This window comes from Pan troglodytes, chromosome 10 (assembly GCF_028858775.2).
Source record: "Pan troglodytes isolate AG18354 chromosome 10, NHGRI_mPanTro3-v2.0_pri, whole genome shotgun sequence".
In the NCBI taxonomy this organism is placed as follows: Eukaryota; Metazoa; Chordata; class Mammalia; order Primates; family Hominidae; genus Pan; species Pan troglodytes.
The window spans coordinates 39,039,002-39,064,700 of NC_072408.2; the positions used below are offsets into that span (position 1 = coordinate 39,039,002).

The 25,699-nt window shown below is 44.7% G+C and overlaps 1 pseudogene; it reads left to right on the forward strand.

Annotated features, from left to right (window-relative positions):
- Positions 1-1,408: 1,408 nt before the first annotated feature.
- Positions 1,409-20,886, forward strand: LOC112208024 (retinol dehydrogenase 16-like; annotated as a pseudogene).
- Positions 20,887-25,699: the final 4,813 nt, after the last annotated feature.

The window sequence follows — 25,699 nt, forward strand, 5'->3', positions numbered from 1 at the left end:
AAAGTGCTTAGCTCAGGTGGGGCCTGTGGCAAATGCTTTACGTATGTATGTATTTTCCTCTCCCTAAGTCAGCTTGGAATCCCTCTCTCCCCTGTCTTGATTCCTACTAGAGTGAAATTGGATGTGGGGGTATAGGGGAGGGTCAAAATAAATCTGAAAATCAGTTGGGCTTTTAATAACTCTGGCCCACCCCTGCCATTCTCCCCAGCCCCTCACAGGGCTGTGAGCTCCCTGCCTTCATCTTGTGATTGGAGGTGAGAATCTGGGAAAGAAAAGATTGAATGGCTGGGCATGGTGGCTCACGCCTGTAATTCCAGCATTTTGGGAGGCTGAGGCAGGAGAATCGCTTGAGCCCAGGAGGCGGAGGTTGCAGTGAGCTGAGATCAGGTCACTGCACTCCAGCCTAGGTGACAGAGTTAATAAAAAAAAAAAAAAAGATTGAATGCGGGGTGTCAAGGGGGCTTTGTCAAAGCTTCAGGGAGATTCCTGAGTAGGGAGGGAGAGAGAGAATGGCACCCTCCCCCTGTGGCTCTATACTTCTCTGCGTGAAGGGTGTGGTGGGTGGCTGGCAGGGGATGAGCAGGGGATGGGGCGTGGGGCAGGGAGAGCAGACTTCTCTCTCCCGCCAAGCTAGAGGGTAAGGGACTCTGAGCCACGTGTTATGGGTAAACATTTTGTGTCAGCAGAGCTTCCTGCCCTTCAGAGCGCTTTCACCTCACTTCATCTCGTTGGATTCTGGAGATACCCCTGTGGGGAGGATGGATTTCTTCACCCTCTTTGAGGCCCAGAGAGGTTGTCTGTTACACAAGCCACACTTGGCAGATGGCAGAGTGGCCTAGGCCTGAGCCAAAGGTGTGTTGGCTGGACGGGATTGAGTATATATTAAGTCGAGGTGAAATTCCCATAGCATAAAATTAACCATTTTAAAATGTGTGATTTAATGGCATTTAGACATGCACATTGTGCAAACACCACCTCTGTCTACGTGCTAAACATCTTCATTACCCGCAAAGAAAACCCCATAACCATTAAGCAGTCAATCCTATTCCCCCCGCCACCAACCTTCTGCTTCCTGTCCCTGTGGATTTACCTATTCTGGATACTTAATAGAAAGGGAACCATATCATATGTGACCTTCCGTGTCTGTGTGTTTTTTTTTTCCACTTAGCATGTTTTCAAGGTTCATTCACTTTGGAGCATGCATCCGTACTTCATTTCCTTTCATGGCTGAGTAATATTCCCATATATATATATATATATATATATATATACACACACACACACACACACACACACATTTTCTTTATCCAAAGAGAACATTTTTTAAAAGTTTGCTCATTGATTCTTTTATTATGGTAAAATATATGTAAGATTTACCACGTTAACCATTTTTAAGTGTACAATTCAGTGGCGCTAAGTGCATTTACACTGCTGTGCAACCATCAGCGCCATTTATCTCCATGGAAGGGGATATTTTTAATTTTGTAGTTTTGTAGTTTTCTTAAACCTTCCACTTACATATCAGATCACTCCAAGATCACAAAATCTATCATGGCCGGTGCAGTAACTCACACCAGTAATCCCAGCATTTTGGGAGGCCGAAGTGGGAAGACTGCTTGAGCCCAGGAGTTTGAGACCAGCCTGGGCAACAAGATGAGACCCCCATCTCTACAAAAAATAAAATAGCCAGTTGTGGTGGTACAGTCTGTATTTGGGAGGCTGAGGTGGGAGGATCACTTGAGACTAGGAATTCAAGGCTGCAGTGAGCCATGATCACCCTGCTGCACTGAAGCCTGGGCGATGGGATCTAGAGAGCTAGATCCCATCTCCTAAAAAAAAAAAAAAAAACAATCATGGGCTAGGCTAGGTGGCTCATGCTTGTAATCTTGGCACTTTGGGAGGCTGAGACAGGTGTATCACCTGAGGTCAGGAATTCGAGACCAGCCTGGCCAACATGGTAAAACCTTGTCTCTGCTAAAAATGCAAAAATTCCAGGCGTGGTGGTGCATGCCTGTAATCCCAGCTACACAGTAGGCTGAGGCAGGAGAATCTCTTGAACCCAGGAGGTGGAGGTTGCAGTGAGCTGAGATCACGCCACTGCACTCCAGCCTGGGCCGTGGAGTGAGACTCTGTCTCAAAAAAACAAAACAAAACAAAAACAAAAAACAATCATGATGAACCACGACAGTGTGAAATGTGGTTTACTTCGATTTTTCAGTTAGTTTTGCTTATTCTCTCTCTTTAGGGTCTTAGTTTCTATCCCATTGATATTTTTCTTCAGTAAGGAGCCTTCTGAGAATTTTCCCTTCCCACTACATGCTTTTGACCCATGCAAATGAAGCCTGTCCTAGACCAAGCACCCTCCAAGGAAGGCCCTGGTCTGGTCTTTGTCCTCTCCAGATGGCCACATCTGTGACCACTTCCGTTCCTCACAAGACTGCCCTTTAGTGGCTCCTGTCTCCTGGGTCTCTGAATTGTCCTTCCCATATGGAGACACCCCCCCCTGCAGCCTCCCCTCTACCTGCTGCCTTCTCCCATCTATTCCTGTCACCCAATGTGTATTTGTAGAAAGAGGAAGTGATGGTGGTTCCTTCTGGCAGAGGCTCAGAGGGAAAGCTCCTCCCTCAGGAAGAAATAAGTGATAGCTCTGCAGTTTTCATGTGGGGCTTTTTAGGGGGTGGGGTGCAGCTGGAAAGAGAGAGACTGGGAGGAAGAGAAAGAGGGAGGAGCAGGAGGCCAGGCTCCTCGCCAACCTGGGCAAAAGGAGCAGGCCAGCAGCTTTGCCCTATGCAGCAGAAACAGCAGCAGTGAAACAATTCCTGGAAATTTACTCTTTTTCCTCCCCGCCCCACTTTTTTTCCCCATAAAAGTGTAGACAAGATTTTGCGATCAACAATCAGAAAGGAAGGAAGGTACCAGGGAGGAGGTATTGGGAGGCAGAGATAAACGCAGACGACTTTCCAGGGTCGGGTTAGGCAAAGGGCTGTGCTTGGACCCTGGCAGAAGGGGTGAGGCAGGCTGTCCCAGGGATCAACCCACGTGCCTGGCTTATGGGGTGGAGGCAGGTGCTTTGTGGACAGGTTAAGGCTGAGGGATTTGGCAGTAATTGCACTCACGTCCACAGTGTGAACTTCCAGAAGGCCACTGAGTCAGGAAGCCAAGTCTAGTCGTGGAGGTTGCTCTGCCCTCCTGCCACCAGCTTCCCCAAGCTAGAGAGGAATCTGGTTTGCCTAGAAGTACCAGATTAGGAGCTTTCCAGGCTCCTCAAAGCCTGTGCCCCACTCCCCTGTCCTTGGCTCTCTCTGCTCAGTTCTTCCCTCTTCACCGGCCCTTCACAAGACACTGTGGAGATAACACCAGTTTTTGAGTCAGACCTGTTTTTGACACTTTTTTCCACCACTTGGTAGCTGTGTGATCTTGGACAGGTCACTTAACCTTTCTGAATCTCAGTTTCTTTTCTTTTGTTTTTTGTTTTTAAATATTTATTTGTACAGATTGATGTGGTACATGTGCAGTTTTGTTACATGAATAGGTTGCATGTTGGTCAAGCCAGGGCTTTTAGGGTATCCACCACAAGAATAGCATGCATTGTACCCATTGACTAATTTCTCATCATCCACTCCTCTCCCATTCCCTCTTCCTTCCAAGTTTTCACTGTTCACCATTTCACTCTCCATATCCATGTGTACACATCTTTTAGCACTCACATATGAGTGAGAACATGCAATATTTGATTTTCTGTGCCTCGATTGTTTTACTTAAAATAATGATCTCCAGTTCCATCCACATTGCTGCAAAAGACATAATTTCATTCCTTTTTATGGCCAAATAGTATTCCATTGTGTATATATACCACATTTTCTTTATCCTTTTATTCGTTGATGGACACTTAGGTTGATTCCATGTCTTTGCTATTGTGAATAGGGCTGTGATAAACATACTAGTGCAGGTGTCTTTTTAATGTACTGATTTCTTCCCCTTTGAGTAAATACCCAGTAGTGGGATTGCTGGGTCGAATGGCAGTTCTACTTTTAGTTTTTTGAAAAATCTGCATACTGTTTTCCATAGAAGTTGTACTAGTTCACATTCCCACCAGCAATGTCTAAGAGTTCTCTGTGCTCCACATTCTTGCCAACGTCTGTTATTTTTTTATCTTTTTAATAATAGCCATTCTGACTGGGGTACGATGATATCGCATCATGGTTTTTATTTGCATTCCTCTGATGATTAGTGATGTTGAGCATTTTTTCATATATCTGTTGGCCATTTGAAAAATGTCTTTTGAAAAATGTCTTCTTTTGAAAAATGTCTATTCATGTCATTTGCCCACATTTTAGTGGGATTATTTGTGGATTTTTTTTTTTTTTCTTGCTCGAGTTCTTTGTATATTTTGGATATCTCCCCTGTCAGATGAATAGTTTACAAATATTTTCTCCAGTTCTGTGGGTTGTTCATTCTGTTGCTTATTTCTTTTGTTGTGCAGAGCTTTTTTGTTTAATTAAGTCCCAGTTGTTTATTTTTGTTTTTGTTGCCTGTGCTTCTGAGATCTTAGTCATAAATTCTTTGCCTAGTCCAATGTCCAGGAGACTTTTCCTTATACTAGATACTAGATTTTTCCTGCAATACTAGATTTTCTTCTAATAATTTAATAATAGTTTTGGGTCTTATATGTAAGTCTTTAATCCATCTTGAGTTGATTTTTGTGTCTGGTGAGAGATAGGAGTTTAATGTCAGTTTCTTAATATATAAAGTGAGGATAATGATGCTTCCCTTACAGGTTATTATATGGGATACATGAGATAATATATACAAGCATGCCCCTTTTCCACTTCATGGGGATAAGGAAAAAGGAATCCCATCTTGTGGAATTGACATTGAGAGACCTCTCTAGTCCTATTACCACCAGCCATTTTTTTCCTCTCTGAATTAGATCAACATGAGCCTCCTCTTTTATTTGGCTGTCTTGGGTTGTGTTTTTTACATAGAAGGGTGGGAACATTCCCAAATGTCACTATGAATTACCACAGAGAGATGTAGTAATAGTAACAGCTAATGTTTGTCGAATACGCACCATTGGCCAGACACAGTTGTAAGGGGCTTTATCCATATCACCTCATTTAGTCCTCATAACAACTTCATGGAGTGGGTACTACCATCGACAAGGAAACTGAAGCACAGAAACTTTAAATAACTTGCCCCAGTCACACAGCTAGTAGGTCAATAAGCCCATATTACAAGGATTCTTGAGCTGGATTCCATGCAGCTAATGGTTTTAGGTGTGAACTGTATGAAAAGTATAAGCAAGTTTTTGATTGTTGTGTTATGTGCATTTTTGTGGGGGCTTATAACCTTCCTTAGATTCTCGAAGGGGCCCATGATGTCCAAAAGCTTTAAAAAAAAATGACCCTTAGAGAGCTTCTGTTAGACTAGGGTCAGGATAAAAACAGCAATGTTGGGTATCCACTTGTGTGGAGCTGACTCAGCCCTGGGAATTCTAGGAAATTTCTTGCATGAGGAAGGAGGTGTCTCCTTCATGAAGGCTGAGGGATTTGTAGGATGATCTCGGAGGGATTCGAAAAGGGGAAAGTGAATGTCTTTGCTTCCCATTCCCTATCTTTCACGAGATGAAGGACAACTGTTTCCTCTGTGATTTCCCAAGTGTGAGAAGGGAGGGTGTGACATCAGTCTAAGGAAGAGGAAGCTTGAAAAGACTGATAAGAGACTGGAAGGGCCCCAGGTACTATTAATATCCCTCTGCCGCCTACAGCACTAGCAGCCTCCCCGCATGCCACCACCCTTCCCCCTTCCTTTGGTCTCCTATCTCTCCCAGCTTCTGTTTCTCCCTCACTCTCCCATCTCCTGATCTGCACCCCTCCCCCAGCCTCTCTGTAGATGTGGTAAGTCTCTTGTTGGTTCCAGATTTCTTCCGTTTCTGTTAACTTTTGTTGAGCACCTAATGTATGCTGGTCAGAAATTCTCCAGTGCTTCCCAAGACCCCATCTTTCTAAGTTTTCACCATTTTAATAAAGGCATATGGATTCTTAGACTCCCTGAAATTGGAGATGGGAGGACTTGACAAAGTCATCTTGATTCTCCTCCCTCGTTATAAAGATGAGAAAAATGGAGGCTTTAGGAAATCTCATATTGTCGCATGATGTAAGAAATAGTGATGAAAATGGAAAGCGAAGCCAGATGTTGCAGTGTCAGCTACCTCAACATTCCTTCATCTCTGCTAGAAGCTAGCACTGCCGGGGCTGGAAATACAAAAATGACTGGACTCAGTCTCGGAGCCCTCAAGGGGCTCTGAGTCTGTCAAACCTCTAGTATGCAGCACACTCAAGGCACCATCCATGTTGCTTAATTAACACTAGTCCAGTCTCTTACCAGCCAGCAGTCTTGCTGTTTCCCTCCTTCTTGGAGGATCCGTGCAGGGAGATATGGGGGCTCCCCGATGCTGGAGAGAGTGGCCATTGGGATGAGCTGAAGAGCCTTGGCTGATCCCAGGCCGATGCCCACGTCGTGACTGCAGGGCTAGAGAAGAACCACCAGGGGGCGCGCGGCTCTTTGCTAGCCTCTGGTTTCTGCAGGAAACCTCTCCTTCTCCCTCCCAGTCCATCTCCACTTCTTCCTTCAATTAGGGGACAGAAATTGGGCAAACATGGACAGTGGGAGAGACGCCCAGTGCAAAGAAACCCTGGATTATTCTGTCCCACACCTACTCCCCCAGCTCCCTGCCCCTCTACATCCTGCCCACCAGTTATGAAATAGTTTCCTCGACCTCACCCGGAGGGACCCTCCATGGACAGCAGAGGTCCAGTCTGTACCCCTTTCTGTAGTCTCCTGAGAAGGAGATCCCTCCTGTCCATCAACACCCTGATACAAACTGAAGTAATACCTTTACAGTTACTAGGGTTCATATCCTTCCCTGCTTGGGCAAGGTTTTGGACCACCATCCTCATTGTCCTTGTTCAAATGAGCAATGTTTTTAGCCTCTCAGTGTCTGAGGGGTCCAGATCCTGGATGTGGGCCCTGACAGGGGAGGGCAGAGGGCAGTGGAGCCAGCACCCAGGGCATATCAGGAGGTGAGCAGGTGAGCCCTGTGACACCTGCATAAGTCATTCCATTCCCCTTCCCAGCAGCCCTGGGTACTTCCTTCCTGTGGGTTCCAAGGCTCCATTCCCTTCTTTCCCCTTTCTTTACCTGTGAGGTTGGACTCCCCCTGTGGGTCTTCCACATCTTTCTGCCCCAGAAAACTACTGTAGCAGGAGGGGACCTGCTCTTGTTCACTTTTTTGCCTTCTCCTTCTCATCCTAGAGAGCCTGATTGTGCCCTACTTTTCTGGGGAGTGATTGATTCTGGATGCTGGGTGGGATGAGGAAACTCAGGCTCAGAGCAGGATTTCCACTGAATGTGCCTGGAAACCATGTGTAGCTTCCCAGTAAAGTCTGTTTTCTGGGAGACCATGGTCCAGGAGTGTTGGTATACAATGTGTGTTAGGCCGTTCTTGTGTTGCTATAATAAATACCTGAGACTGGGTAACTTATAAAGAAAACAGGTTTAATTGGCTCATGGTTCTGCAGGCTGTATGTACAAGCATGCATCTGCTTGGCTCCTGGTGAGGCATCAGGAAGCTTATAATCACTGCAGAAGTCAAAGGGGGAGCTGATTTGTCACATGGCGAGTGGGAGCAAGAGAGAGAGAGCTGGGGAAGTGCCACACTTTTAAACAACCAGATCCCATCACAACTCATTCCAGTGTCTCCAGGACAGCACCAAGCCATGAGGGATCCACTACCATGACCCAACACCTCCCACCAGCCCCTGCCTCCAATATTGGGGAATGCATTTCAACATGCAATTTTGGTGGCACAAATATCCAAACCATATCACAAGATATGTAGAGACAAGTTCTGACCCTTGTTTGTAGATCAGAGTGGTGTGTTTCATGGTGTGTGTGTGTGTGTGTGTGGGCCCCTGTGTGGACACCTGAGTAGGCACAGCAAGGCAGAGAGGCATTGGTGGACTAGGGAAGCATTGCTGAGTAGTGATAACTACTCACTGGGCAGAGCTTGGGGTTTGCAGTTGCATGCATGAGCACCTGCAAAGGCAGTTGAAAGAGCAGAGAGATGAAGCCAGGATAAAAAATGGTGCAGAAAGACAGTGATCAGGGAGGAAAGTGAGGACTTTCTGCCAAAATGCCTGAGGGCTTCCCTGCCTACCTCAGCCCTCTGTGTTCTTAAGTCCTCCTGTCTGAACAGAGGCCAGACTCTCACTTCACCCCAGCCCGTCTGGGTCTGTCCTCTGCAAAGCCATGTGGCTCTACCTGGCGGTCCTCCTGGGCCTATACTACCTTCTGCACTGGTACTGGGAGAGGCAGGTGGTGAGTCACCTGAGAGACAAGTACGTGTTCATCATGAGCTGTGACTCACGCTTCAGGAACCTACTGGCCAGACAACTGAATGCACAGGCTTGCGGGAGCTGCATGTAGGACAGAGAAGGGGACCAAGCAGCAGAGGGACCAGACTTCAGACAGGCTGGAGATGGTGACCATGGACATCATCAAGACAGAGAGCATTGCTGCAGCTGCCCAGTGGGTGAAGGAGCGTGTGGGGGTCAGAGGGACCACCTCAATCCCTCCTAGTGCCTGTTTGTTTCTCCTCTCTCTGTGTCACTAGGGGAGACCTAGTGTCTGCTAACTGGGAACATTTCCAGGACTTTTATTTTCAGGGGCTTGAGCTTTCCGTTTTCCAAAGCAGAAGTCCTAGAGTGGTTGTGACTGGGCCCAGGGTTAGAAGAGTCCAGGCTGTGGTTAGAGCCCAGTCTCTGGATAACGTTGGGTCCTGACGGTTGGCATGAGACCATCGGGGATGGGGCTGGGCAGGATCCAGGCTTCTGATCTCAGCATTCTCTTACTGGTTCCTTCACACTTGTCCCTGTTGAGGGCTTTAAGATGATCTCCACTTGATTCACGAGGACACTGGGGCTTGGAGAGCTGAAGGGACTTCACATCAAACACCGAGTGATGAATCCTGTTCCTTTTGGGGAAAGGGAGATCATTGATTGCTTTGTTCTGATTGTAAATGGAAAACATGAAGAAATTATAGAAGAGGATAAGATTGGATAGATAGGAGGATAAGATAGGATTTCTCATTGGAGAAATCATAGAAGAGGATGAGAGTGAAACAACATTCCCCCTAATCCCAGCCTCCAGGGTTAATTTCCCTCTACTTTACACATTCTGGGGTCAGCATTTTCATCATCAAGTTTCTTCCCCAACATAACACTCAAGGTCTCCATATTCCAGCATGTGGAGAGGCCATAATTTGTTAAAGGGATTATATATTGTTGAATGCCGAAGTTTGTTACCCACTTTTCCTGGCATAAATAACATCTCAGTAGCGATTCTCTACCAAGGTTTGTTGACAGGCTTAGCAGTGCTATTCAAGAAAAGTAAAACTATTGAATCAAAGAATCCTCATTCCTTCAAGTCCAGGAAAGGTTTCTGAGTAGGGGAAGGGCCACCATTGCAGGCCTTATTGTTTTTCCAATATTCCTAGGGTCAGTCTCCATCTCCTGTACCCCCCAGCCCTCACCCACTCACACCCCTGCCCCTGCTGGCCTGGAGTCCGTAGTTCTGTAGCTCTGACTACTCCCAATCTTTCATGCTATTAGTTTGCTCCCCTATGTCTTCTGTAGAGTCTTCCCCAAAGCTTGCTGGACCCTATGGGGATAGGGCAGAGGTGGCCTTATGAGATGGTGGGAGGAAAATGTGGTACTTCCTGGGGCAGAGAGTGCAGTCTGGACACCTGTGTGGCATGAGACCTCTTTCCCTCCTCCCCTCCTGCTCTGGCCATTCAGTCCACAGTGAGCTTTGGGATTCCCAGGTACACAAGGTGACCTTTTCTTCCAGGACAGATATTGCCTTTACATTGATGCAGGTTGTAGCATAGCTTGTCCCCTGATGCCCAGTGCAGGCCTGCTCTCTAACTTCCCCCAGTCTTAGGATTTAAGTGTATCTCTCCTAACCAGGATGCAGAAAGTAATTACTCATGTGTTTTTCTTATTCTTTCCTTTTTCTTTTTCTCTTCTGTCCTTTCCCCTTGGTTTCTCTGTCTTAGCCCATTCCTGTCTTCCTATTTCCTGTCTCTGTCTCTCTCCCCTGGAGAGATATTTGTTGGGCCCTCATTCTGTTTTCTCAAGTTCTGTCCATGCACTTCACAGCATTGGCTTTACTGCATGCTGGGTGCCAGGCACTAGGAGCAGAGATGGGAAGGACCACCCTTCACCCCCCAGTACCTTGAAATGCGTGCAAATCTTGAAACTCTGAAGCCTCCCCATCCTTGTTTCCTCTCCTCCACTCCTTTCCCTTATTCCATGTAGCACACTTGTTGACTCAATAAATACATTGAACTAGAAAATGAACTTGCACCCTAACTGTGTCCACCTGCACAAACACAAGAGTGATGCTCTCATCTTCTGGCCATCCCAGGACTCTGGGGCCTGGTGAATAACTCTGGCATCTGCCTGCCCTCCAGCTGCAATGAGTAGTTGATGGAACAGGACTTTGTGACCATACTGGACATGAACCTGTTGGGGATGATTGATGTGACTCTGAGCCTGCTGCCCTAATGAGGAAGGCCAGGGGCTGCATGGTCAACCTCTCCAGCATCGCAGGCCGGGTTTCACTTTTTGGTGCAGGCTACTGCATCTCCAAGTACAGCGTGGAGGCCTTCTCCGACTCCCTCTGGTATTGGCTTGGGACAGGGCCCTCCCTCATCCTCCTGCACCTGTTCTTCTGTGGGAACCATTTGCAGTAGTTTTATGTAATCGTAGCCTTAGAGGCCCCTTATTGAGATCCCTCTCTCTCATCCTGTGTGTGCTGTTGCCCTTATGGATTTAGCCAGCCACTTCTTGGGAACAGCTTCTCCATGTTCTGGGGAGGAAGGGGCCCCAGACCAAACAGTTCCTGTAACTCACTTTTGACCCTATTGAGGGGGTCCCATAGGCAGAAAATGTCTGAGGCAGACTGGAACTGGCATGTTTGGCTCCAGAGCCCAGAATGAAGCCACTGTGACATGCAGTTGCAGGGAGCCTAGGAGACATGGGGTGAGCATCTTAGTCCATACAACAGACTTTTTAGGCCCTTGGATGAGTGCCCAATAAACTCAGCCCAGGACAGCAACAAGGTTTTGGCCCTGACCTAAAAGCTCTGACACCTAAGAGAGGAGCAAGAGCGCTAGAATGTTTGTTGCCAATTCTCATAGGGGTTGTGACCCAGTCAGCCCTGGTGGCCATGGCAGCCACCTGGATTGGGGAAGCTCCTGGAGATGGGGTCTAAGCTGGAGATTGAGGATCCCCACCTGGCAGCCTTGAACAGAAATGGGGGGATGACTTTTGTCTTCAGCCCAGGCCTAGGGGGAGCCTCAGCTGCCTGCCTGTGCTGTGGGGTCCTCATGAGGTGAAGCACAGGGCCAGGCCTGCAGGAGAGGTTGGGCAGGTGGGCGCATATGGGCTCGTGGAGGCCCCGGACAGGAGCTGTGCCTCATGCTGTTGGCAGTGGAACCCCCCAAAAAAGGATTTTCTCAGGAGAGCTCCTTGGTCTAGTTGGCTTCTAGACACCCACTTACTGCAGGGAGCCCAGTGGCTGTGAGTGTGGGGAGCCAGACTGAAGGCAGAGGGACGCTCCTTAGAGGACAGCTGCCATCACCCAGCTCAGAGGCCAGGGAGATTCCTGGGGCAGGAGAAGAAGGGAGGGGACTGAGGACTGCAGAGGAGGTAGAGTGTGGGAATTCTGGTGATCCATTGGATGTGAGGGGCGTAGGAGGTGATAGCACTGAGATGCTGCCTTGCTCTTGAACTGGTAGAACTTAGGGCTAGTAAGCTCCAGTATGTAAAATATGGAAACCCCAGAGAGAGACAAGTCCACCATCATAATTGTTATCTGCTATCTGCTGCCCTTCCCAACTCTCCAAGCTTTCTTGCATCTCCCACTGCCATTGCATGCTGGGTTTGTATTGGGTTTCTTTGTTTTTTGTATTTTGCCTCCCAAGATTTCTTAAGTCCTTGCCCTTCTGCATGTCTGCCATGCAGGAGGGAGCTCTCCCACTTTGGAGTGAAGGTGTCTGTGATTGAACCTGGTCACTTCAGGACCAGTATGGCCAGCTCTGAGAGGCATTTACAGAACCTCAAGGAGCTGTCGGACTAGGCCAGCCCCGAGGTCAAGGAGACATATGGGGAGAAGTTTCTGATATCCCATGAGTGAGCTGTGGACAGTGGGGAGATAAAGAAATCCTTGTCTAGAAGTCTGGGTCCATCATTAGTGCCTCCAACAGTATGAGAATCTGTCCTCCAAACTCTGCCTCCCCAACAAAGTGAGGACATTTAGTCCATTTAGCCGTGTGGTCAACTGGTCACCTAAAAGAAGAATTGAAGCTCCTGTAATTGAAACCACTGGCTAATCTGAACCTCTCATTATTTTGAAGAGGAAACTAAAGCCAGAGAGGGCTTTAGTGGACACCTATGGGCTCATGGGCAGCTGGGTTTAGAGATAGCTGATTTTCATGTTCTTAGGCTGTTAGTAGAGACCTTCAATTTATGCAGTCCAGATATCTCAGGAAGAGAGGCAGAGGGGGCTTAGTGTGGAACAGGTTTTGCTGCAGTGAGGGTTGGGGCACTCCCTGGGGAATATGGGTGGATTAGACTTGAGGCATATCATTGAGGGGCCCAGGGATTCTTAGACACTCTCCTTCCAATTCAGAGCTCTAAATGGGAGGGGAGGGATGTGCTAGTACATTAAGGATGTTTTCTCATTCTGAACAGGCCTCAGAAAAGCACCAAGGAGCCTTTGGTCAAAATGCAATACAAATCTATCATTGGTGACTGACTGCATGGAGCATGTGCTGACCGCCTGCCACCCCTGCACTTGCTACACAGCTGGCTGGGACACCAAGCTTCTCTACCTCCCCATGACCTACATGCCTACCTTCCTGGTGGATGCCATGCTCCACTAGGTTCTCCAAGGCTGGCCAAGGCCCTGTGAAGCCAAGACTCAGGTGCATGTTTTCATGGATTTGGGGTATGCCATAAGGGGCGATGTATCATGAGGAGAGAAATAGGTTACCCCTGTCACAGAAATAGACCTAAGGACAAGCCAGCAAGGAGATGTCAATAAGGCACTGGCAGGCCCCAGGTCCCTTCCCTGGGGCAACTGAAGCCTCCTCCCCTCACCTGTGCCCTCTCTGTGGCCCTCAGTGACCGGCCCTTACTTTAAAGTCATTGCACTTTCCCTGTTGCCATCCCTCAAGGTCCCCCACCATATCCCAACACACCCCCTCCTCCAGTGGCAGGGAGTGAGAGTCACGTCTGGACTCATCTTTCTTGTTTTCCCTCCCTTTGTTGAGCCCCTGCTGTGTGCTGGAGAGAAATTATCTTGAATTACCTAGTCCTCATCCTCAGTGTCTTCGGTGTTCTGATGATGTTGCAAGTGTGAACTCAACACAGAAAGCATTAGGAGAAAGGGGTACAGATTCCTGGGCTCAGTACAAATTGTAGTTACAGGGTACCGTCTCTGGTTTCTCATTTTACTGATTTCAGGTTAAAAGTCCAGGATATGGAGCCTTTAGAGAGCCCTGTGTCATTGAACAAATCATGTTCAGTGTAAAAACAGATAGTGAGGTCAGATGTTGCAGGGCCACTGAATTTAAAACACGTAATGAGGCTGGGTGTGGTAGCTGACACCTGTAATCCTAGCACTTTGGTAGGCCAAAGCGGGTGGATTATCTGAGCTTGGGCATTCAAGACCAGCCTGGGCAACATGGCGAAACCCAGACTCTATCAGAAATGCAAAAATTAGCTGGGCATGTTGGTGCATGCCTGTAGTTCAGCTACTCAAAAGGTTGAGGTAGGAAGATCACTTGAGCCTGGGAGGCAGAGGTTGCAGTAAGCCAAGATGGCGCCACTGCACTCTAGCCTGGGTGGCAGAATGATACTCTGTCTCAAAAACAAACAAAGAAAAAAACCCCAAACAAACAAAAGACATGCAATGAGGAGAGGATGGAGAAAGATGGTGGAATAGAAGGCTTCACAAATCCTTCTCCACTCCCCACCCCACACCAGGACAACAAGTTAACAACTATCTACACAGAAAAGAACACCTTCATAGAACGAACAATCAGGTGAGCACTCATTTTACCTGGTTTTAATTTCATATTGCTAAAAGAGGCACTGAAGAGATAGAAAAAAACAGTCATGAGTCACAGACACTGTCCCTCCCCAAACCCTGGCTGCAGAGGCATGGTGCTGAGAGTGCCTCTGAGTGCTGAGGGAGGGAGAACACAGTAATTGTGAGGCACTGACCTCAGGGCTGTCCTGTTAGAGCAGAGAGGAAAACCACACCAAACTCAGCTGATGCCTGCCTGGGGAGGGAGCATTTAAACCACCCCTAGCCACAGGGGAATCGCTGATCCCAGCAGTCCTAACTTGAGTGCCCATGAACCTCGCCACCAAGGGCTACAACATTCTGTGTCTCCAAGTAAACCTGAAAAGCAGTCTATGTCATAAGGACCGCAACACCTAGGTGAGGCCTAGTGCAGAACTAGGCCCAGAGACAGTGGATTAGGGGGACACGTGACATACTGAGACACCAGCTGGGGCAGCCAAGGGAATGTCGGCATCACCCCTCCCCTAACTCCAGTCTGCACAACCTGAGGCTCCAAAGGAGACCCCTTTTTTCTACTTGAGCAGAGGAGAGGGAAGAGTGGGAAGGGTTTTGTCTTGCATCTTGGATACCAGCTCAGCTACAGCAAGATAGGGCAATGATCAGAGTCATGAGGCCCCTGTTTCAAGTCCTAGCTCCCATATGACATTACTAGACAGACCCTGGGCCAGAAGGGAAAGGACCCAATGCTAGCAGCATTCATCACCTGCTATCTGAAGAGAACTTGGGCCCTGAATAACCAGTAATTCCTAGGTGCTAATCAAAGGCCTTGGGTGAGCCTCTGAACCTTGATGGCTTCAGGTGAGACTCGGGACATTGCCAGCTATGTTGGCTATGGAGAGAGACTCCTGCTTGAGAAAAGCAGAGAGAAAAGTAAAGGGGACTTTGTCTTACACCTTAGGTGCCAGCAAGACCACAGTGGGGTAGAGCACCAAGTGGGCTATTGTGGTTCCTGATTCTGGGACTTGACTCTTGGATGACATTTTCTGGACATACCCTGGGCCAGTGGGAAGCCTGCTGACCTGAAGGGTGAGTTCCAGGCCAGGCAGCATTCACCACAAGCTGATTGAAGAGATGTTGGGCCTTAAGGGAACATCGATGGTTGTCTGGCAGTACTCCCTGTGGCCTGGGGTGGTGGTGGCTGCAGGTTGAGGCTCCTCTGCCTTTGGAAAAGGAAGGGAAGAGTGGGATGGACTGTGTCTTGTGGTTTGAGTGCCCACTCAGCTACAATTTAGTAGAATATCAGGTACACTTCTAAGGTTTTTGACTCTAGTCCTTGACTCCTTCACAGCACTTCTGGACCCATATGGGGTATGGGGTACCTCACCGTCCTGAAGGGAAGGGCACAGGCCTAACTGACTTTGCTACTTGCTGACTGCAGAGCCCTAGGGCCTTGAGCAAACATAGGTAGTAGCCAGGGACCGGGTACAGCAGGCCTTGGGCGAGACCCAGCACTGTGCTGGCTTCAAGTCTGATGCAATGCAGTCATAGTGGTGGTGACACAGGGGTGCTTGTGTCACTCCACCCCAAGCTTTAGATGGCTCAGAACAGAGAGAGAGATTCTGTATGTTTGGGAGAAAGTCAGGGAAGAGAATGAGACTGGTATTCCAGAGAATTCTCTCAGATCTTGTCCAAGACTATCAAGGTGGTACCTCTACCAGTCTGCAAGAACCATAGCATTACTAGGCGTGGGGTGTCCCCTAAAGCAGATACAAGTTGGATCACAACACCTAAGTATTTTCAAATATTTGGTAAGCCTTCCCAAGAATGACAGTTACAAATAAGCCCAGACAGTGAAGACTACAATAAATACCTAAATCTTCAATTCCCAGACACTGAAGAACATCTACTAACATCAACACCATGAAGGAAAACTTGACCTCACCAAATGAACTAAATAAGGGACCAGGGACCAATCCTGGAGAAACAGATATGTGACCTTTCAGACAAAGAATTCAAAATACCTGTGTTGAGGAAACTCAAAGAAATTCAAGATAACACAGAGAAGAAATTTAGAATTCTATCAGACAAATTTAACAAAAAGATTGAAATAATTAAAAAGAGTCAAGCAGAAATTCTGGAGCTGAAAAATGCAATTAGCATATTCAAGAATGCAGCAGAGTTCTTTTTTCATTTTTATTTTTTATTTTGCTTTAAGTTCTGGGATGTGTGTGAATAACGTGCCGGCTTGTTACATAGGTATACACGTGCCATGGTGGTTTGCTGCACGCATCAACCCATCATCTAGGTTTTAAGCCCCACATGCATGAGGTATTGTCCTAATGCTATGCCTCCCCTAGCCCCCCACCCCCTGACAGGCCATGATGTGTGATGTTTCCCTCCCTGTGTCCATGTGTTCTCATTGTTCAACTCCCACTTATGAGTGAGAATATGTGGTGTTTGGTTTTCTGTTCCCGTGTTAGTTTGCTGAGAATGATAGTTTCTAGTGTCATCCATGTCCCTGCAAAGGACATTAACTCATTCTTTTTTATGGCTGTATAGTATTCCATGGTGTATATGTGCCACATTTTCTTTTCTTGTTTTTTTCTTTTCTTTTTTTTTTTGTGACAGAGTCTGGCTCTGTCGCCCAGGCTGGAGTACAGTGGCACGATCTCGGCTCACTGCAAGCTCTGCCTCCTGGGTTCATGCCATTCTCCTGCCTCAGCCTTCCGAATAGCTGGGACTACAGGCGCCCACCACCACGCCCAGCTAATTTTTTGTATTTTTAGTAGAGACGGGGTTTCACTGTGTTAGCCAGGATGGTCTCGATCTCCTGACCTCGTAATCCGCCCACCTCAGCCTCCCAAAGTGTTGGGTTTACAAGCAGGAGCCACTGCGCCCAGCCATGTGCCATGTTTTCTTTATCCAGTCTATCATTGATGGACATTTGGGTTGGTTCCAAGTCTTTGCTATTGTAAATAGTGCAGTAATAAACATACGTGTGCATGTGTCTTTATAGTAGACTGATTTATAATCCTTTGGGTATATACCCAGTAATGGGATTGCAGGTTCAAATGGTATTTTTCATTCCAGACCCTTGAGGAATTGCCACACTATCTTTTACAATGGTTGAACTAATTTACATTCCCACAAACAGTGTAGAAGCATTCCTATTTCTCCACATCCTCTCCAGCATCTGTTGTTTCCTTACTTTTTAATGATCGCCTTTCTAACTGGCCTGAGATGGTATCTTATTGTGGTTTACATTTGCATTTCCCTAATGACCAGTGATGATGAGCTTTTTTTCATATGTTTATTGGCTGCATAAATGTCTTCTTTTGAGAAGTGTCTGTTCACATCAGAGTTCCTTAACAGCAGAATTGATCAGTCAGAAGAATTAGTGAGCTTGAAGACAGGCCAGTTGAAAACATATAGAGGAAATAAAAAAAACACACACACACAAAACAATGAAGCATGCCCTCAGGATCTAGAAAATAAACTTAGAAGGGCAAATCTAAGAGTTATTGGCCTTAATGAGAAGGTAGAGAAAGGGATAGGGGTAGAAGGTTTATTCAAAGGGATAATAGCAGAGGACTTCCCAAACCTAGAGAAAGATATTAATATCCAAGTACAAGAAGGTAATGGAACACCAAGCAGATTTAACCCAAAGAAGACCACCTCAAGGCATTTAATAATCAAACTCCTAAAGGTCAAGCATAAAGAAAGGACCCTAAAAGCAGCAAGAGGAAAGAAATAAATGATGTACAATGGAGCTCCAATATGTCTGGCAGCAGACTTTCCAGTGAAAACCTTACAGACCAGGAGAGAGTGGCCTGATATATTTAAAGTGCTAAAGGAAAAAATCTTTTACCTGATAATAGTATATCTGGTGAAAATATCCTTCAAGCATAAAGGAAAAAGACTTTCCCAGACAAACAAAAGCTGCGGGATTTCATCAAGACCAGAACTGTTGTACAAGAAATGCTAAAGGGAGTACTTCAGTCAGAAAGAAAAGGACATTAATTAGCAATACATAATACCTGAAGGTACAGACCTCACCAGTAATTGTAAGTACATAGAAAAACACAGAATATTGTAACATTGTAACTGTGCTGTGTAAACTACTCTTATCCTAATTAGAAAGACTAAATGATGAAATGATCAAAAAAAATAACTACAACAACTTTTTAAGACATAGTACAATATGATATCAATAGAAACAATAAAAAGTTTAAAAGTCAGAGAATGAAGTTAAGATGCAGAGTTTTTATTAATTTTCTTTGTGCTTGTTTGTTTATTCAAATAGTGTTGAATTGTTATCAGGTTAAAATAATAAGTTATAAGATAGTATTTGCAAGCCTCATGGTTACCTCAAACCAAAAAACATACAATGGATACACAAAAAGTAAAAAGCAAGAAACTAAATCACATCTCTAGAGAAAATCACCTTCACTAGAGGAAGACTAGAAGGAAAGAAAGAAGGTAAAGAAGATCATAAAACACCCAGAAGATAAATAGCAAGATGGCAGGAGTAAGTCCTTACTTATCAATAATGATATTGAATGTAAACTAAACTCTCCAATCAAAAGACATAGACTGACTGAATGGATGAAAAAACAAGAGCCATTGATCCGTTGCCTACAAAAGACACACTTCACCTATAAAGACATACACGGACTGAAAATAAGGGATGGAAAAAGATACTTCATGCCAATGGAAACCAAAAAGGAGCAAAAGTTCTATCACAGATAAAATAGATTTCAAAACAAAAACGATAAGAAGAAAAGGTTTTCTTTCCAAGAAGGTCACTATATAATGGTAAATGGGGTCAATTCAGCAAGAGGATATAGTAACCACTTTAAATATGTAATGTATGCTCCCAACACAGGAGCACCCATATATATATAAAGAGAATATTATTAGAGCTAAAGAGAGAGATAGGCCTCAATGCAATAATAGTTGGAGACTTCTGCACTCCACTTTCAGCATTGGACAGATCTTTCAGACAAAAAAATCAACAAAGAAACATCAGACTTAATCTTCACAGTAGACCAAGTGAATCTAGTAGATATTTACAGAACATTTCATCCAATGGCTGCAGAATACACATTCTTTTCCTCAGCACATGGATCATTCTCAGTGTTAGATCACATGTTAGATCATAATACAAATCTTAAAATATTCAAAAAATTGAAATACTATCAAGCATCTTCTCTGACCACAATAGAATAAAACTAGAAATGACAAGAATTTGGGAAACTAAACAAATACATAAACATTTTAAAATATGCTTCTGAATGATCAGTGGGTCAATGAAGAAATTAAGAAGAAAATTGAAATTTTTTATTTTTTATTATACTTGAAGTACTAGGGTACATGTGCACAACATGCAGGCTTGTTACATATGTATACATGAGCCATGTTGGTATGCTGCACCCATTAACTCGTCATTTACATTAGGTATATCTCCTAATGCTATCCATCCCCCCTCCCCCCACCCCACAACAGGCCCTGGTGTGTGATGTTCCCCATCCTGTGTCCAAGTGTTCTCATTGTTCAATTACCACCTATGAGTGAGAACATGCAGTGGTTGGTTTTCTGTCCTTGCAATAGTTTGCTCAGAATGATGGTTTCCATCTTCATCCATGTCCCTACACAGGACATGAACTCATCCTTTTTTATGGCTGCATAGTGTTCCATGGTGTATATGTGCCACATTTTCTTAATCCAGTCTATCATTGGTGGACATTTGGGTTGGTTCCAAGTCTTTGCTATTGTGAATAGTGCCACAATAAACATACGTGTGCATGTATCTTTATAGCAGCATGATTTGTAATCCATTGGGTATATACCCAGTAATGGGATGGCTGGGTCAAATGGTATTACTAGTTCTAGATCCTTGAGGAATTGCCACACTGTCTTCCATAATGGTTGAACTAGTTTACAGTCCCACCAACAGTGTAAAAGTGTTCCTATTTCTCCACATCCTCTCCAGCACCTGTTGTTTCCTGACTTTTTAATGATTGCCATTCTTTTCTTTTTTTTTTTTTTTGAGATGGAGTCTCGTTCTGTCACCCAGGTTGGAGTGCAGTGGCACAATCTCAGCTCACTGCAAGCTCCGCCTCCTGGGTTCACGCCATTCTCCTGCCTCAGCCTCCTGAGTAGCTGGGACTACAGGGGCCTGCCACTGCACCCAGCTAATTTTTTGTGTTTTTAGTAGAGATGGGGTTTCACCATGTTAGCCAGGATGGTCTCAATCTCCTGACCTCGTGATCCACCTGCCTTGGCTTCCCAAAGGGCTGGGATTACAGGCTTGAGCCACCGTGCCTGGCCTTAATGATTGCCATTCTAACTGGTGTGAGATGGTATCTCCTTGTGGTTTGATTTACATTTCTCTGATGGCCAGTGATGAGCATTTTTTCATGTGTCTGTTGGCTGCATAAATGTCTTCTTTTGAGAAGTGTCTGTTCATATCCTTTGCCCACTTTTTGATGGGGTTGTTTGATTTTTTCTTGTAAATTTGTTTTAAGTTCTTTGTAGATTCTGGATATTACCCCTTTGTCAGATGGGTAGATTGTAAAAATTTTCTCCCATTCTGTAGGTTGCCTGTTCACTCTGATGGTAGTTTCCTTTGCTGTGCAGAAGCTCTTTAGTTTAATTAGATCCCATTTGTCAATTTTGGCTTTTGTTGCCATTGCTTTTGGTGTTTTAGTCATGAAGTCCTTGCCCATGCCTATGTCCTGAATGGTATTGCCTAGGTTTTCTTGTAGGATTTTTATGGTTTTAGGTCTAACATTTAAGTCTTTAATCTATCTTGAATTAATTTTTGTATAAGGTGTAAGGAAGGGATCCAGTTTCAGCTTTCTACATATGGCTAGCCAGTTTTCCCAGCACCATTTATTAAATAGGGAATCCTTTCCCCATTGCTTGTTTTTGTCAGGTTTGCCAAAGATCAGATGGTTGTAGATGTGTAGTATTATTTCTGAGGGCTCTGTTCTATTCCATTGGTCTATATATTTGTTTTGGTACCAGTACCATGCTGTTTTGGTTACTGTAGCCTTGTAGTATAGTTTGGAGTCAGGTAGCATGATGCGTCCAGCTTTGTTCTTTTGGCTTAGGATTGTCTTGGCAATGTGGGCTCTTTTTTGGTTCCACGTGAACTTTAAAGTAGTTTTTTTCCAATTCTGTGAAGAAAGTCATTGGTAGCTTGATGGGTATGGCATTGAATCTATAAATTACCCTGGGCAGTATGCCCATTTTCACGATATTGATTTTTCCTATCCATGAACATGGAATGTTCTTCCATTTATTTGTGTCCTCTTTTATTTCATTGAGCAGTGGTTTGTAGTTCTCCTTGAAGAGGTCCTTCACATCTCTTGTAAGTTGGATTCCTAGGTAGTTTATTCTCTTTGAAGCAATTGTGAATGGGAGTTCACTCATGATTTGGCTCTCTGTTTGTCTGTTATTAGCGTGTAGGAATGCTTGAGATTTTTGCACATTGATTTTATATCCTGAGACTTCGCTGAAGTTGCTTATCAGCTTAAAGAAATTTTGGGCTGAGACGATGGGGTTTTCTAAATATACAATCATGTCATCTGCAAACAGGGACAATTTGACTTCCTCTTTTCCTAATTGAATGCCCTTTATTTCTTCCTCTTGCCTGATTGCCCTGGCCAGAACTTCCAACACTATGTTGAATAGGAGAGGTGAGAGAGGGCATCCTGTCTTGTACCAGTTTTCAAAGGGAAGGCTTCCAGTTTTTGCCCATTCAGTATATTGGCTGTGGATTTGTCATAAATCGCTCTTATTATTTTGAGATATGTTTCATCAATACCTAGTTTGTTGGGAGTTTTTAGCATGAAGGGCTGTTGAATTTTGTCAAAGGCCTTTTCTGCATCTATTGAGATAATCATGTGGTTTTTGTCATTGGTTCTGTTTATGTGATGGATTACGTGTATTGATTTGTGTATGTTGAACCAGGCTTGCATCCCAGGGATGAAGCCAACTTGATCATGGTGGATAAGCTTTTTGATGTGCTGCTGGATTTGGTTTGCCAGTATTTTATTGAGGATTTTTGCATCGATGTTCATCAGGGATATTGGTCTAAAATTCTCTTTTTTGTTGTTGTGTCTCTGCCAGGCTTTGGTATCAGGATGATGCTGGCCTCATAAAATGAGTTAGGGAGGATTACTTCTTTTTCTATTCATTGGAATAATTTCAGAAGGGATGGTACCAGCTCCTCTTTGTACCTCTGGTAGAATTGGGCTGTGAATCCATCTGGTCCAGGACTTTTTTTGGTTGATAGGCTATTAATTATTGCCTCAATTTCAGAGCCTGTTATTGGTCTACTCAGAGATTCCACTTCTTTCTGGTTTAGTCTTGGGAGGGTGTATGTGTCCAGGAATTTATCCATTTCTTCTAGATTTTCTGGTTTATTTGTATAGAGGCATTTATAGTATTCTCTGATGGTAGTTTGTATTTCTGTGGGATCAGTGGTGAAATCCCCTTTATCATTTTTTATTGTGTCTATTTGATTCTTCTCTCTTTTCTTCTTTATTAGTCTTGCTAGTGGTCTATCCATTTTTTTTTTGACCTTTTCAAAAAACCAGCTCCTGGATTCATTGATTTTTTGAAGGGTTTTCTGTGTCTCTATCTCCTTCAGTTCTGCTCTTAGTTATTTCTTGCCTTCTGTTAGCTTTTGAATTTGTTTGTTCTCGCTTCTCTAGTTCTTTTCATTGTGATGTTAGGGTGTCGATTTTTTATCTTTCCTGCTTTCTCTTGTGGGCATTTAGTGCTATAAATTTCCTTCTACACACTGCTGTAAATGTGTCCCAGAGATTCTGGTACATTGTGTCTTTGTTCTCGTTGGTTTCAAAGAACATCTTTATTTCTGCCTTCATTTCGTTATTTACCCAGTAGTGATTCAGAAGCAGGTTGTTCAGTTTCCATGTCGTTGTGTGGTTTTGAGTGAGTTTCTTAGTCCTGAGTTCTAATTTGATTGCAGTGTGGTCTGAGAGACAGTTTGTTGTGATTTCTGTTCTTTTACATTTGCTGAGGAGTGCTTTACTTCCAACTATGTGGTCAATTTTGGAATAAGTGTGATGTGGTGCTGAGAAGAATGTATATTCTGTTGATTTGGTGTGGAGAGTTCTGTAGATGTCTATTAGGTCCTCTTGGTGCAGAGCTGAGTTCAAGTCCTGGATATCCTTTTTAACCTTCTGTCTCATTGATCTGTCTAATATTGACAGTGGGGTGTTAAAATCTCCCATTATTATTGGGGAGTCTAAGTCTCTTTGTAGGTTTCTAAGGACTTGCTTTATGAATCTGGGTGCTCCTGTATTGGGTACATATATATTTAGGATAGTTAGCTCTTCTTGTTGAATTGATCCCTTTACTGTTATGTAATGGCCTTCTTTGTCCCTTTTGATCTTTGGTGGTTTAAAATCTGTGTTATCAGAGAGTAGGATTGCAATCCCTGCTTTTTTTTTCTTTTTTTGCTTTCTATTTGCTTGGTGGATCTTCCTCCATCCCTTTATTTTGAGCCTATGTGTGTCTCTGCATGTGAGATGGGTTTCCTGAATACAGCACACTGATGGGTCTTGATTCTTTATCTAATTTGCCAGTCTGTGTCTTTTAATTGGGGCATTTAGCCCTTTTACATTTAAGGTTAATATTGTTATGTGTGAATTTGATCCTGTCATTATGATGTTAGCTGGTTATTTTGCTCGTTAGTTGATGCAGTTTCTTCCTAGTATCAATGGTCTTTACAATTTGGCATGTTTTTGCAGTGGCTGGTACTGGTTGTTTCTTTCCATGTTTAGTGCTTCCTTCAGGAGCTCTTATAAGGCAGACCTGGTGGCGACAGAATCTCTCAGCATTAGTTTGTCTGTAAAGAATTTTATTTCTCCTTCACTTATGAAGCTTAGTTTGGCTGGATATGAAATTCTGAGTTGAAAATTCTTTTCTCTAAGAATGTTGAACATTGGCCCCCACTCTCTTCTGGCTTGTAGAGTTTCTGCTGAGAGATCCATTGTTAGTCTGATGGGCTTCCCTTTGTGGATAACCTGACCTTTCTCTCTGGCTGCCCTTAACATTTTTTCCTTCATTTCAACCTTCGTGAATATGACAATTATATGTCTTAGGGTTCCTCTTCTTGAAGAGTATCTTTGTGGTGTTCTCTGTATTTCCCAAATTTGAATGTTGGCCTGCCTTGCTAGATTGAGGAAGTTCTCCTGGATAATAACCTGAAGAGTGTTTTCCAACTTGGTTTCATTCTGCCCGTCACTTTCAGGTACAGCAGTCAAACGTAGGTTTGGTTTTTTCACATAGTTCCATATTTCTTGGAGGCTTTGTTCACTTCTTTTTCTCTTTTTTCTCCAAACTTCTCTTCTCACTTTATTTCATTAATTTGATCTCCAATCACTGATATTCTTTCTTCCACTTGATCAAATCGGCTATTGAAGCTTGTGCATGCATCCTGTAGTTCTCATGCCATGGTTTTCAGCTCCATCAGGTCATTTAAGGACTTCTCTACACTGTTTATTCTAGTTAGCCATTCATCTAATCTTTTTTCAAGATTGTTAGCTTCCTTGTGATGGGTTCCAACATCCTCCTTTAGCTCAGAGAATTTTGTTACTCTGACCTTCTGAAGCCTACTTCTGTCAACTCATCAAAGTCATTCTTCATCCAGCTTTTTTCTGTTGCTGGCAAGGAGCTGTGATCCTTTGGAGGAGAAGAGGCACTCTGGTTTTTTGAATTTTCAGCTTTTCTGCTCTGGTATCTCCCCATCTTTGTGGTTTTATCTACCTTTGGTGTTTGATGTTGGTGACCTACAGATGGAGTTTTGGTGTGGATGTCCTTTTTGTTGATTTTGAGCTATTTCTTTCTGTTTGTTAGTTTTCCTTCAAACAGTTTCCTCAGCTGCAGGTCTGTTGGAGTTTGCTGGAGGTCCACTCCAGTCCCTGTTTGCCTGGGTATCACCAGCGGAGGCTGCAGAACAGCAAATATTGCAGAACAGCAAATATTGTTGCCTGATCCTTCCTCTGGAAACTTCGTCCCAGAGGGGCACCCGCCTGTATGAGATGTCAGTCGGCCCCTACTGGGAGGTGTCTCCCAGTTAGTCTATACAGGGTTCAGGGACCCATTTGAGAAGACAGTCTGTCTATTCTAAGAGCTCAAACACCATACTGGGAGAACCACTGCTCTCTTCAGTGCTGTCAGACAGGGATGTTTAAGTCTGCAGAAGTTTCTGCTGCCTTTTGTTCAGTTATGCACTGCTCCCAGAGGTGGAGTCTATAGAGGCAGAAAGCCTTGCCTTGCTGCAGTGGGCTTCGCCCAGTTTGAGCTGCCCAGCTGCTTTGCTTTCCTACTCAATCCTCAGCAATGGTGAGCAACCCTCCTCCTGCCAGGCTGCTTCCTTGCAGGTTGATCTCAGACTACTGCACTAGCAGTGAGCAAAGCTCTGTGGGAATGGGACCCACCAAACCAGGCACAGGATATAATCTCCTGGTGTGCCATTTGCTAAGACCATTGGAAAAGTGCAGTA